General features: G+C 38.6%; 1 protein-coding gene and 1 non-coding gene across 2 annotated transcripts in view; one reads left to right on the top strand and one right to left on the bottom strand.

Annotated features, from left to right (window-relative positions):
* CSMD1 (CUB and Sushi multiple domains 1) overlaps nucleotides 1–13,805 on the top strand; it is a 2,014,689-nt gene that overhangs the window by 1,369,501 nt on the left and 631,383 nt on the right. The window lies entirely within an intron of this gene.
* On the bottom strand, nucleotides 10,648–10,751 carry LOC122688158. The gene has a single exon (XR_006339375.1). It is a non-coding gene; the product is annotated as a U6 spliceosomal RNA (small nuclear RNA).

Below are 13,805 nucleotides of genomic sequence, written 5' to 3'. Positions count from 1 at the left end.
AACTCTATCACTTCACACACTTACTGTTATTTTTGTGGTGAGAATTTTGAAGATCTCCTTTCTCAGCAACTTTCAGATATACATTGTTATTAGGTGCAGTCACGATGCACATTATGCCTTCACATTTTTTTCTTTATCCATTCATTTCCATGTCTTGGTTATTGTGAATAATGCTGCAGTGGACATGGGGGTGCACATTTACGTGAGTTCACTTCCTTGGGATGTGCACCCAGATTTGGGACTGCTGGATCATGTGGTTCTATTTTTATATTTTTGAGGAACCTCCATACAGATTTTTCTGTGGCAGCTGCATCAGTTTACATGCTCACCATATGTTGATCCTTTGAAGTGAAGTCTGCCTGAATCTAGAAATGTTGGTTCCAGAAATGAACTGGCTTATTGCACTTTATTCCAAAGGTAGTTTAAGGATAAAATTTGGCCAAGTTCTTCTCTCCCTTGCTTTGAATCCAAATAAAGAATCTGAAACTGCTTAAAGTATATAGAAATAGTGAATGTAATAAATGTTTTGATGGAAATCCTAGAGTCAGCATGAAATATGATCTGCGTTATTCAGAATGAGGGTGGCTCTGCCTAGCTGCACTAATGTTACGGCTCTACCATCTGTGTCTTTATCCAAAGCTGGACTTGAAAGAGATCAAAATATAGGAATAGGATAGTGCAGCCTGATTTTGGATGGCAAGTAAGAAGATAGAATATATGCACATCATTTGGCGAGAAAGGGAAAATTCCAAAATGTACATCTAAATGAGAATAAGTATGAAAAAGTCATTAAGAAGAGAAAATGTATAATTTTAAAGTTGTTTGTTTCTATATTTAGAATAAGTCATCATTAAACTAAAATAGAATAAACTTTATGCTATTACCTCAAGCATGATCACATGAGATTAGACCATGGTTTTCAATCATGTGAAACCAAACTTTACATTTTTCTAAATTTTCTAAAACAAAGTATCCTAGTACTATCTGTCACATTTTAACTCAATAAATAGTATCAAGTAAAATGAAGCAAATTTCTAGCTTAAATTCAATGAATATCCTGTACATGTTAAGATTTGGGGCAAAATATTTTGATGTCCAGCTCAGCAAAGCAGATATAATTTATTTGAGAAAAAACAAACAAACAGTAAATTGGTAGTCTGAAGCCCTGGCTTTAAATCTAATTTATGTGTTGTGTGGCTTTTGGTAAATTATCAGACTTCTTGTCTCAATAATCTCATGAGGAAAAATGATGACAATCTCACAAAATAATTATATATATTAGAGTAGGAGAGTATGAAAACATTTTCAGTAGAAGAAAGACAAAGCACAAAATTGATATCCAAAAAAGTGCTTTAAAATATTTAACCTTTCTTTCAATCCTTTGACCCAGTGCCCAGATGTTCCTCGATTTGGAAGAAGGCTGAGTACTCGTGGAAAAGGCGGTGTTAGAATTTTCAATTCCCTTTGGGCAGATAGTTTCACACCATTACGTGTAATTGCTTCAGAAAAGAAGCAGAAATGATGCAGTGCCCAGGGTAAACAGCTCACTTGTGATTTTGTAAAAGACTCAGTAAGAGAACAAAATGAAAGAGCTCTGTCTTTGCTGATCCATGCCCGTCTGGGTCCACAGCTAGTCTCAGGGATTACCATCATTAAGTATGCACGGATGCTTTAAAGAGAGGTGTGTGCCCAGTAGATCTGTTTGTTTTATTGATGCAACTTTCCTGCTCCTCAAACTCATTCCCATCTTCTTTCATTCAGTAAAGAGTGTTCCTTTAGGGAAAGATATTTGATGACAAGAGAAAAAGATTAAGTAGATAAATCAAGGTTCTGAAGTAGAGAATTTAATTGAAATACAAGTTTTGCATTATCTGCAAAAGGATAAAGGATATTTATCTGCATAAGGATAAAGAAGAGAAAAAATAATTGACTCTCCTTGGAGTGGAGTGGCTGGTAGAGTCTTCTTGAAAGTGAAAACTATGGAACTGATTCTGGAAATGGAGTGGGTATTTTCTTTAGGTCTCTTAAACTCAGTTGTATGCTGGTAAACGGTTAACAGCCAGTTGGGTAGAAGAGCTTAATTTATAGCATTCTCTAATCTGCTTGGTCTAAACTCTTCCTTGCTGACCAATGCCTAGCTATCGACATAGAGTCACTGGATATGGCATTGAGAAGAGATGGGCATTAGTTCTATTTTGTGTAATATTTCCACCAGGCAATACTTTGGTAGTGCAGAAGAATGCCAAATACAGTAACATAATTAGGATTGTATGAGATCTGAGTAGTTATTACCTCTATTTTTAATATAATTGCTTTAATTTTAAGTTTACATAATTTAATCACTTACATTGACTATTTTTAGCAATCAGCTTGCAACTTTCCTGAGTATTTAGCATTGGTTTCTCACATTCAATTTTTCACGCTCTTTCAGAGATATGGCAACCAGAATGTAGGGGCATATTCTAAATGTTGACACATGCTATAATTTAAAGAGCAGAAGATAATTATTTGCCAGCCCTTGAGGGCAAGAGTTATTAGGAAGATCTTAAGATTCTCCCTATATTCTTGAGTTACAGTTTGAAATCTTTTAATTGATAGATAAAGTTTGGGCTTTGGAGAAGGGAATGGCAAACTGCTTCAGTATTCTTGCCTTGAGAACCCCATGAACAGTATGAAAAAGCAAAAAAATATGACACTGGAAGATGAACTCCTCAGGTCAATAGGTGCCCCACATGCTACTGCAGAAGAGTGGAAAAATAGCTTCAGAAAAAAATGAAGAGGCTGATCCAAAGTGAAACAACTCAAAGTTGTGGATGTGACTGATGATGGAAATCCAATGCTGTAAAGAGCAATATTGCATAGGAACCTGGAATGTTAGGTCCATGAATCAAGGTAAAATGGAAGTGGTCAAACAGGAGATGGCAAGAGTGAACATTGACATTTTAGCAATCAGTGAACTAAAATGGACCGGAATGAGCTAATTTAATTTAGATGACCGTTATATCTACAACTGTGGGCAAGAATCCCTTAGATGAAATGGAGTAGCTGTCAGAGTCAACAGAAGAGTATGAAATGCAGCACTTGAGTGCAATCTAAAAAAGACAGAATGATCTCAGTTTGTTTCCAAGGCAAACCATTCAATATCACAGTAAGCCAAGTCTATGCCCCAACCACTAATGCCAAAGAAGCAGAAGTTGACCAGTTCTATGAAGAGCTTCAAGACCTTCTAGAACTAACACCAAAAAAGATATCCTTTTAATCGTAGGGCACTAGATGGCAAAAGTAAGAAGTCAAGAGATACTTGGGTAAATAACAGGCACATTTTGCCTTGGGGTACAAAATGAAGCAGGGCAAAGGCTAACAGAGTTTTGCCAAGAGAACACACTGATCATAGCAAACATCTTCTTCCAAAAACACAAGAGATGACTCTACACATGGACATCACCAGATGGTCAATACTGCAATTGTATTGATTATATTTGTAGCCAAAGATAAAGAAGTTCTATAGAGTCAGCAAAAACAAGACCAGGAGCTGACTGTGACTCAGATCATGAATTCCTTATTGCAAAATTCACTTGAACTGATGAAAGTAGGGAAAACCACTAGACCATTCAGGTATGACCTAAATCAAATCCCTTATAATTATAGAGTGGAAGTGACAAATAGATCCAAGGGATTAGATTTGATAGACTGGCTGAAGAACTATGGGCAGAGTTACAATGACAGTTGTAAAAAAGTTACAAACTGTACAATGACAGTTTTGTACAAAGTTGTACAAAAGTACAACGAAGTTGTACAAAACTGTCTTTGTACAAAGACAATTGTACAAGGTACAATGACCATTGTAAAAAGTCAGGCAGATAGACTTCCTGAAGAACTATGGACAGAGTTACAATGACAGTTTATACAAAGATACAAACTGTACAATGACAATTGTACAAAGTTACGACTATGTAACATTGTACAGGAGGCAATGATCAAAGCCATCCTCCAAGGAAAAGAAATGCAAAAAGGCAAAATGGTTGTCTGAGGAGGCCTCACAAATAGCTGAGAAAAGGAGAGAAGCAAAAGGCAAAGAAGAAATATTTCCATCTGAATGCAAAGTTCCAAAGAATAGCCAGGAGAGATAAGAAAGCCTTCCTAAGTTATCAATGCAAAGAAATAGAGGGGAACAATAGAATGGGAAAAACTAGAGATCTCTTCAAGAAATTTAGAGATACCAAGGGAACACTTCCTGCAAAGATGGACTCAATAAAGGATAGGAATGATATGGAACTAACAGAAGCAGAAGGTATTAAGAAGAGGTGGCAGAAATACACAGAAGAACTATACGAAAAAGTTCTTAATGGCCCGGATAACCATGATGGTGTGATCACACACCTAGAACTAGACATCCTGGAGTGCAAAGTCAAGTGGACTTAGGAAGCATCACTACAAACAGAGCTAGTGGAGGTGATGGAATTTCAATTGAGCTATTTCAAATCCTGAAAGATGGTGCTGTGAAAGTGCTGCCACTCAGTATCTAAGCAAATTTGGAAAACTCAGCAGTGGCCACAGGACTGGAAAAGGTCAGTTTTCATTTCAATCCCAAAGAATGTTCGAACTACCACACAATTGCACTCATCTCACATGCTAGTAAAGTAATGCTCAAAATTCTCCCAGCTAGGCTTCAACAGTACATGAACTGTGACCTTCAGATGTTCAAACTGGATTTAGAAAAGTTAGAGGAACCACAGATCAAGTTAACAACATCTGCTGGATCATTGAAAAAGCAAGACTTCCAGAATACATCATGTGAAATGCTGGACTGGATGAAGCACAAACTGGAATCAAGATTGAAGAGAGAAATATCAATAACCTCAGATATGACCGAAAGTGAAAAGGAACCAAAGAGCTTCTTGATGAAGGTGAAATAGCAGAGTGAAAAAGCTGGTTTAAAATTCTACATTCAAAAAACTAAGATCATAGCATCCAGTCCCATCAGTTTATGGAAAATAGATGGGGAAAAAGTGGAAACAGTGACAGATTTTATTTTCTTGGTCTCCAAAATCACTACAGATGGTGACTGTAGCCATGAAATTAAAAGACACTTGCTCCTTGGAAGAAAAGCTATGGCAAACCTAGACAGCATATTAAAAAGCAGAAATATCACTTTACTGACAAAGGTCCATATAGTCAAAGTTATGGTTTTTGCAGTAGTCATGTATGGATGTGAGAGTTGGACCATAAAGAAAGCTGAGTGCCAAAGAATTGATATTTTTCAATTGTGGTTCTGGGGAGAAGATTCCTGAGAGTCCCTTGGACTGCAAGGAGATCAAACCAGTCATTGCTAAAGGAAATCAGTTTTGGATGTTCATTGGAAGGACTGGTACTGAAGCTGAAGCCTGAAATCTTTGGTCACCTGATGTGATGAACTGACTCATTGGAAAAGACCCTGATGCTGGGAAAGATTAAAGGCAGGAGGAGAGGGGATGACAGAGGATGAAATGGTTGGATGCCATCACTAACTCAGTGGACATGAGTTTGAACAAGCTCCGGGATTTGATGATGGACAGGGAAGCCTGGCATTCTGCAGCCCATGGGGTTGCAAAGAGTCTGACACACTGAGCAACTGCACTGAATGGATGAACATTATGTAAATTTTATGAACTTATCTTTTGGAATCAAGATTCCCAGGAGAAATATCAGAACCTCAGGTATGCAGATCACCAACTCAGTGGACATAAATTTGAGTGAACTATGGGAGACAGTGAAGGAGAGGGAAGCCTGGTGTGCTGCAGCCCACGGGGGTAACAAAGATTTGCTTAGAAACTGAACAGCAGCAACATGAACACATCAGGATATTTTCTCCGTTTTCTGTCAGTTTCTACAAACATTGTAAGAAATCCTGTCCTCAGTAAAATTTATTCTAGATTGAGATTTTTTTCAAAAAAAATACACATTTGACTGCAATGCTTGTGGAATAATAAAAAGCACTGAAAAAAGTTTTCCTTATTATTTTTTTTCTTCTGGTTTTACTTAACCAATTGTATTTTTATTATTGAATTATTGTAGTTTCATTCTCGTCAAAAACACAGTGAAGCTAAACATGTATCATCATAAACTTTCTGGTGTAATTGGTGCCATAAGAAAAGAATGAAAATAAATCATTTATACAAGCTGAAAACTTTGTTTTATATATACGAAGTAAAAATTTATGGTTTCAAAAGCACCAGAAAAATTTAGTTAGAATGCTTTGTAAATGCCCAGGACCAGAATACAACATCCTGTACAAGCTGGCCGTGTGTTTTAACACAGCATTTAAAATGGTAGATCCCGTCTTCTGAGGTTTGGGAGACACAACCCAACGTCAGTACACAAAGCTGTGTGTGTGCTGGTGTTTGGACAGAGGTTGACACAGCAGATGATCTCTTCTCTACGGCTCTTACTGTGTGGAAACTATGGCTTAAAATCTGTGTAAAGCTATTCTCTTCCCCAGTGCCGTCTTTTAGGTAGAAATGCAAAAGAAAATAATAGTAATAGTAATAACACTTACTGCCAACCTTGCATTGATTCCAGTTCATTTATGAGCAGGTTATTTTCCTGACAAGCATGGCTCTCTAAGAAATGAGGATAAACTAGAAAGGAATGCACGAAGAAGGACAGCAGGGAGCCTGCACTCCTTTTATGGCCTTCAGCACTTTACCTGGCCCCGGCCTGATTGAAACACATTTCTCCTAAATAAAGTACCTGATACAATTTCAGGAAAATATGTAATTGCATCAGTTTTTCCTTTTAGAAGATTCAGAACCTTGCTATGTTTTGAGAAAATACTAGATATAAAGAAAGACTCATAAAACTAAATTTTTGGAAGAATTTGAACTATTCATTCTGATGAAATAAAAATCCTAGGAGAGTTTTAGAAGCTGATTATTACTGTCAGTGATGATCCTTGTAATCTTCACGGAATAACTATATCACACCTGAGATTTTATGAAATGTTGTTGTGCCTACAGCTGCTTGGCATCGTGGAAAACTTGTCAGGTATGTAGGGAGGATGCCATTGTTGTTTCCATTTGCCCTGGAGGAAACTGAGGCTTGGCATTTCAACTAACTTTATTCACCTGGACATTCACTCATTTTCTCAACAGGTAGATAATCTGTCGAACATGCACCTTATTTATTTATATTTTTGCTGAATATATTTGTTAACAGTCTAGGCACCATATCAGACTTTCCAACCTAGGGATCTGGCAAAGGAACTGGGAATTTCCAGGGAATCTTAATTTCAGGGACAGTGAGATTTGATTACAGAACTTCTACAGGACTGGGGAAACAGAGACTCTTGGAGGGCACAGACAAAACCGTGTGTGTACCAGGACCCACAGGAAAGGAGCAGTGACCCCACAGAGACTGAGCTAGAGCTGCTTGTCAGTGTCTGAGGGTTTCCTGTGGAGGTGTGGGCTGGCAGCGGCCTGCTACAGGGACAGCAGCAGCCGTCCTGGGAGGTGTGTGTTGGCACAAGCCCTCTTGCAGGTCGCCATTAGCGCTGCCATAGAGCCTGTAGACTCCGGACTGGATTGCCTCAGTCCAAACAACAGGGAAGGAGCACAACCCCACCCATCAGCAGACAATTGCATTGAAGATTTATTGAGCAGGGCCCTGACAGCAGAGCAAGATCCAACTTTCCGCACAGGCAGTCCCTCCTATCAGGAAGTCTACACAAGCCTCATCCCCCTCCACCAGTGGGAAGACAGAAAAAACAAGAAGTAGAATTCCATAGGCTCTAGAATAAAAACCATAATCAGAAAGCTAACCAAAATGATCACATGGTCTTATGTAATTCAATAAAGCTATGAACCCTACCATGCTGGGCCACCAAAGATGGATGGGTCATGATGGAGAGTTCTGACAAAACATGGACCACTGGAGAAGTAAATGGGAAACCACTCCAATATTCTTACCTTGAGAATTCCATGAACAATATGAAAAGGCAAAAAGGATATGACGCTGGAAGATGAGCCCCCCAGGTCAGTAGGTGTCCAATATGCTACTAGGGAAGAGCAGAGGAATAGCTCCAGAAAGAATGGAGAGCCTGAGCCAAAGCAGAAACCACACTCAGCTCTGGATGCATCTGGTGGTGAAAGTAAAGTCCTATGCTAGACTTTACCCCCATCTGTACCCCAACCACCAGTGCCAAAGAAGGTGAAGTGGACCAGGTCTATGAAGACCTGCAAGACCCTCTAGAACTAACACTACAAAAAGATGCTGTTTTTATCATACAAGATAGGAGTGGAAAAGTAGGAATTCAAGAGACCTAGAGTAGCAGGCAAATTTGGCCTTGGAGTACAAAATGAAGCAGGGGAAAGGCTAGCAGAGTTTTGTCAAGCAAACACACTTTTCTAACAACACAAGAGGTGACTTTATACATGGACATCAGCAGATGGTCAATACTGAAGTCAGATAGATTATATTCTTTACAGCTGAATATGGAGAAGCTCTATACACTCCAGCAAAAGCAACACGTGGAGCTGACCTGGTTCAGATCATGAGCTCCTTATTGCAAAATTCAGGTTTAAATAGAAGAAAGTAGGGAAAACCAGTAACCATTCAGATATGACCTAAATCAAATCCCTTATGATTATTCAGTGGAGATGATGAAAAAATTCAAGGGTTTAGATCTGGTAGATAGAGATCTGAAGAACTACGGATGGAGGTCCATAACATAAAGAGGTGGTGACCAAAATCATCCCAAAGAAAAAGAAATGCAAGAAGGCAAAGCAGTTGTCTGAGGAGGCCTTACAAATAGCTGAGAAAAGAAGAGAAGCAAAAGGCAAAGGAGAAAGGGAAAGATACACCCATCTGAATACAGAGTTCCAGGGAATAGCAAGGAGAGATAAGAGCACCTTTTTAAGTGAACAATGCCAAGAAACAGAAGAAAACAGAATGGGAATCTCTAGAGATCTCTTCAAGAATATTGGAGACACCAAGGGAACATTTTATGCAAGAGGGCACAATAAAGGACAGGAACAGCAAGGACCTGGCAGAAGCAGAAGAGGTTAAGAAGAGGTAGCAAGACTACACAGAAGAGCTATACAAAAAAGTCTTAATGATCCTGAAAACCACGAGGGTGTGGTCACTTACCTAGAGTCAGACATCCCGGAATGTGAAGTCAAGTGAGCCTTAGGAAGCATTACCAGGAACAAAGCTAGGGGAGGTGATGAAATTCCAGCTGAACTATTTCAAATCCTAAAAGATAATGCTGTTAAATTGCTGGACTCAATATACCAGCAAGTTGGGAAATTTGAGCAGTGGCCACAGGACTAGAAAAGATCAGTTTTCATTCCAATCCCAAAGAAGGGCAATGGCAAAGAATGTTCAAACTATTGTACATTTGTGCTCATTTCACATGCTAGTTATGTAATGCTCAAAATCCTTCAAGCTAGGTTTCAAAAGTATGTGAACAAAGGACCTGAAGATGTACAAGCTGGATTTAGAATAGAAATGGGGACCAGAAATCAAATTGTCAACATCCATTGGATCATTGAAAAAGCAAGAGAATTCCAGAAAAGCATTTGCTTGTGCTTAATTGAGACTATGCTAAAGGCTTTGATTGTGTGGATCACAACAAACTGTTGAAAATTCTTAAAGAGATGGGAATACCAGACCACCTTACCTGTCTCCTGAGAAACCTGTGTGCATGTCAAGAAGCAACAGTTAAAACTTATGTGGAACAATGGACTGTTCGAAATTGGGAAAAGAGTATGTTAAGGCTGTACATTGTCACTCTGCTTATTTACCTCTATGCAGTGTACATCATGTGAAATCCTGGGCTGGATGAATCACAAGGTGGAATCAGGATTGCCAGGAGAAAGATTAACAACCTCAGATATGCAGATGATACCACACTAATGGCAGAAAGTGAAGAGGAACTAAAGAACCTCTTGATGAAGGTGAAAGGAGAGAGTGAAAAGCTCATTTAAAACTCAACATTCAAAAGACTAAGATCATGGCATTCTGTCCCATCACTTCATGGCAAAAATGGGGAAAAAGTGAAAACAGTGACAGACTGTTTTCTTGGACTCCAAAATCACTGCAGATGATGATTGCAGCCATGAAATTAAAAGACATTTACTCTGTGGAAGGAAAGCTGTGACAAACCTGACAGCATATTAAAAAGCAGAGACCTAAATTTGCCAACAAAGGTCCATATAATCAAAGCTGTTTTTCCAAACTGTCATGTATAGATGTGAGAGTTGGACCATAAAAATGACTGAGAGCTGAAGAATTGATGCTTTTGAATTGTGATACTGGAGAATACTGTTGAGAGTCCCTTGGACAGCAAGGAGATCAAGCCAGTCAATCCTAAAGGAAATCAGCCCTGAATATTCGTTTAAAGGCTGATACTGAAGCAAGTTCCAAGGATTTGCCCACTTGATGTGAAGAACCAACCCATTGGAAAAGACCTTGAACCTGGCAAAGATTGAGAGGAGGAGAAGAAGGGGGTGACAGAGGATGAGATGGTTAGAAGGCAACACTGACTCTATGGACGTGAGTTTGAGCAAACTCTGGAGATAGTGAAGGACAGGGAAGCCTGGCGTGCTGCAGTCCATGGGGTCACAAAGATTCAGACTTGACTTAGAGACTAAACAACCACAAATATTTGACATAAATATGAAACACCTCATGAATTTGAACATCATCCTTTTTTAGGGTCCATGCTAACCTTCTCTGTCATTTGAATTTCAATGTCTGCGTTACTAAAGCAGCACCAATATACACTTTTATATTGATATTTCATTGACATAATTTAATGGTTTTTGAGGCATATTCTTCAATCTGTTCTTATGAGGTTGAGAGAGAGGACTGAAGAGAATGATGCTAGAGAAAGGAGAGTAAGGTGTAGAAACAGGAGCTCTTTCCAGTATGTTGAGTAAAACAAAGGTGAAAAGCAAACCCTCAGAATCCTAGCACTGAATTCATAGATTAGGGAGAAGCTGAGTCTCTGCCTGACTTTCACAGCATTTCTAGGGTTGCTCTAAGGGACATTTCAGGTATCAAGCTGCTTCCTTTGATAAATACCTCGTTGTACCTCAGTGCTTACTTTAATTCATTTTAGATAAGATCTATAGCCTTGTTTCCACACACCCTGAGACTTTGTGTTTATTCCATTCAAGTGATTTTTTACAATATTTCCCCCAGGGGTTATTTAGAACCCTGTAGAGTCAATTATTTGATTAAAATGAAGTTTGGTAACAAACAACCAAGATACTGATTATTTCCCTAACAAATTATATCTTATTTGGTCAAAACAATACGTAAGTAAAGGATACACACAAGCTAATATTGTCACAGTAATTTTAAGTACAATTGTTAGTATTCAGGATGTTAAATTTCAAACCAAGTAGAAAATTCTTTTTCTAAGTGCTGTTAACCCCTTAGATTATATATGTTCCTTGGAAGTGATTTAAAAATGTCAGATGGGTAACTTTATACACACACATATGTGGGGGTGGGGGGGGGCTTCCCTGGTGGCTCAGTCAGTAAAGAATCCGCCTGCAATGCAGAAGATCTGGGTTGATCCCTGAATTGGGAAGATCCCCTAGGGGAGGGCATGGCAACCCACTCTTGCCTGGAGAATCCCATGGACAGAGGGGCCTGGCAGGCTGCAGTCCATGGGGCCACAAAGAGTTGGATATGACTGAGTGACTAAGCACAGCCTTATATGTATGTGTATAGGTATGTGGGGGGGGGGGGTAGTGTGTGTGTATATATATCTGCATGTGTTCGTGTATGTTAATATCCCAAATAATCAAACACAAATAGAAAAGATATCTTAGGAAAAAAAAAAGAAGACTGAATTCTTTGATGCATAGATAGACAAAATAAAATCCTGGTTAAATATAGCATTTTATTTTTTAATCCTTTTTTTAAAGTTTGTATTGGAGTATAGTTGCTATCACTGGTGGCTCAGATTGTAAAGAATCTGCCTGTGATGCAGAAGACCTGGGTTTGATCCCTGGGTTGGGAAGATCCCCTGGAGAAGGGAATGACAACCCACTCCAGTATTTTTGGCTGGAGAATCCCATGGACAGAGAAGCCTGGCGGGCTACAGCCCATGGGGTCATAAAGAGTTGGACACAACTGAACAACATTCACTCCCTATATTTGCTTTACAGATATAGTGTTGTTCATTTGTAAGTTTGTATAAAGTTGTGTATATAGTTGTGTTAGTTTCTACTCTATAGCTATTCGTATACATATACTCCCTCTATTTTGGATTTCCTTCCCATTTAAGTTAAATGTAATATTTTTGTGGACTTTTAGTCATGGAAATTTAGTCTTCAGAGTGTGTGTTGTGTTGCCTTTATGACAAGCTCTTGCCTACTTTCACCCTGACTGTTTCCATAAGCTTTGTGGATAGTTCTAATGGTGCTAGAATGGGCTCCCTATTTTCCTTGTGAATCTGGGTATCTTAGTTAGAAATCCATATTCAATACTGTGGTGAGATGAAGGTCCAACCATTCCTCATGTAAAGATAAGAGAGAAAATGCTCCTGATTTTTCTATTTTCACTGAACTGGTGTAGTGACAGATAAAATAATACAAGGCAGGTAAAAGTCAGATTTCTTACCTTAATTGATTTTTCCTCATGTGGAAAAAAACTCAGTGCTGTTGACCCACCATCAACATGACCCCAGTAAGATATTTTACAAATCATACCCTAAGGAACACTAAGCCGTCTGTACTTCCTGACCAGTGTCCATTTTGTACACACTATCACAGTTTTGGAAGAGAATTGATTCAAGTGATTAACGTGGAACTGGAGGGGAAACCCTTCTTTGTATAAAGGTATTTTAATTTTGAGATATAAACTTTGATTCCCTGACCCATCCGATGGCTGGAGATTTACAATCAGCATCAGTGAAATTTGAACAAAGCTTTATCTCAGTGGCATCAAAGGCATGGCTGAATCCCATCCTTTCTGTGGAGTCTTAGCCATGTGTCTTATAACTGCTTACAGAAAACTTCTGCTTCAGGGTCTCTTAATAAAGTCAGACTTGGCTGATCACAGACTGAATGGCTGAGCTTCACCTTGCAGACAGCCTAGTGTACAAAAAGTCTCTCCTGGAGTCTTAACAAAGGAACAACCACCACAAGAGTCCAGATTCACAGAGTGCTTGTGGGCTGTCAGGCACCATATGGATTGCTAGTACATTTAATCTTCTTAATAATCCCATGAAGTTGACGTTAGAACCCTGCTCTCCTACAGATGAGGTAACAGACAAACTCAGAGGTGAAGCAGTGTATACAACACCCCATGGCTCATACATATCCAAGGAGGATTTGATCTTAAATATTCCGACTCCAGAGCCCAAACTCCTAACCACTACCTTAGACTCGTCTTATGTTATTAAATCAAAGAATACAGATGAAGGTAGTTACAGATAAGCTGTAAAATGTCAGGTAGATATGTTGATAATATATCTTATTTCCAGGGGCACATTGATGAGCATACAGTCAGTCCTGAATAAAACTTGATTATTAGTGTATTGTTCAAAATGAACACCGTGTGACTTGGTTTTGCTCTTACAAGTTTGAAATTATGACTGTTCTTTTAGATTACACAATCAAGACAGTCTCTGACTTGGAAATTTTATTTTCATATTTTAGATTCATATGACATTTTTTCTCTAAAGAAGTTAACATTTTATAGTCCATTTGGGAATGTTATTTTATGCTGTATGATTTTTCTCCCTACTTCTATTGTGTATTGGTAACTCAGATATTTACTGATATTTTTTATGAGAGTGTTAAGGGAATTAA

The sequence above is a fragment of the Cervus elaphus genome, chromosome 32, assembly GCF_910594005.1.
Source record: "Cervus elaphus chromosome 32, mCerEla1.1, whole genome shotgun sequence".
NCBI classification, from domain to species: Eukaryota; Metazoa; Chordata; class Mammalia; order Artiodactyla; family Cervidae; genus Cervus; species Cervus elaphus.
Note: the sequence above shows the minus strand (reverse complement) of the source record. Positions and strands in the feature narration are given on the sequence as shown.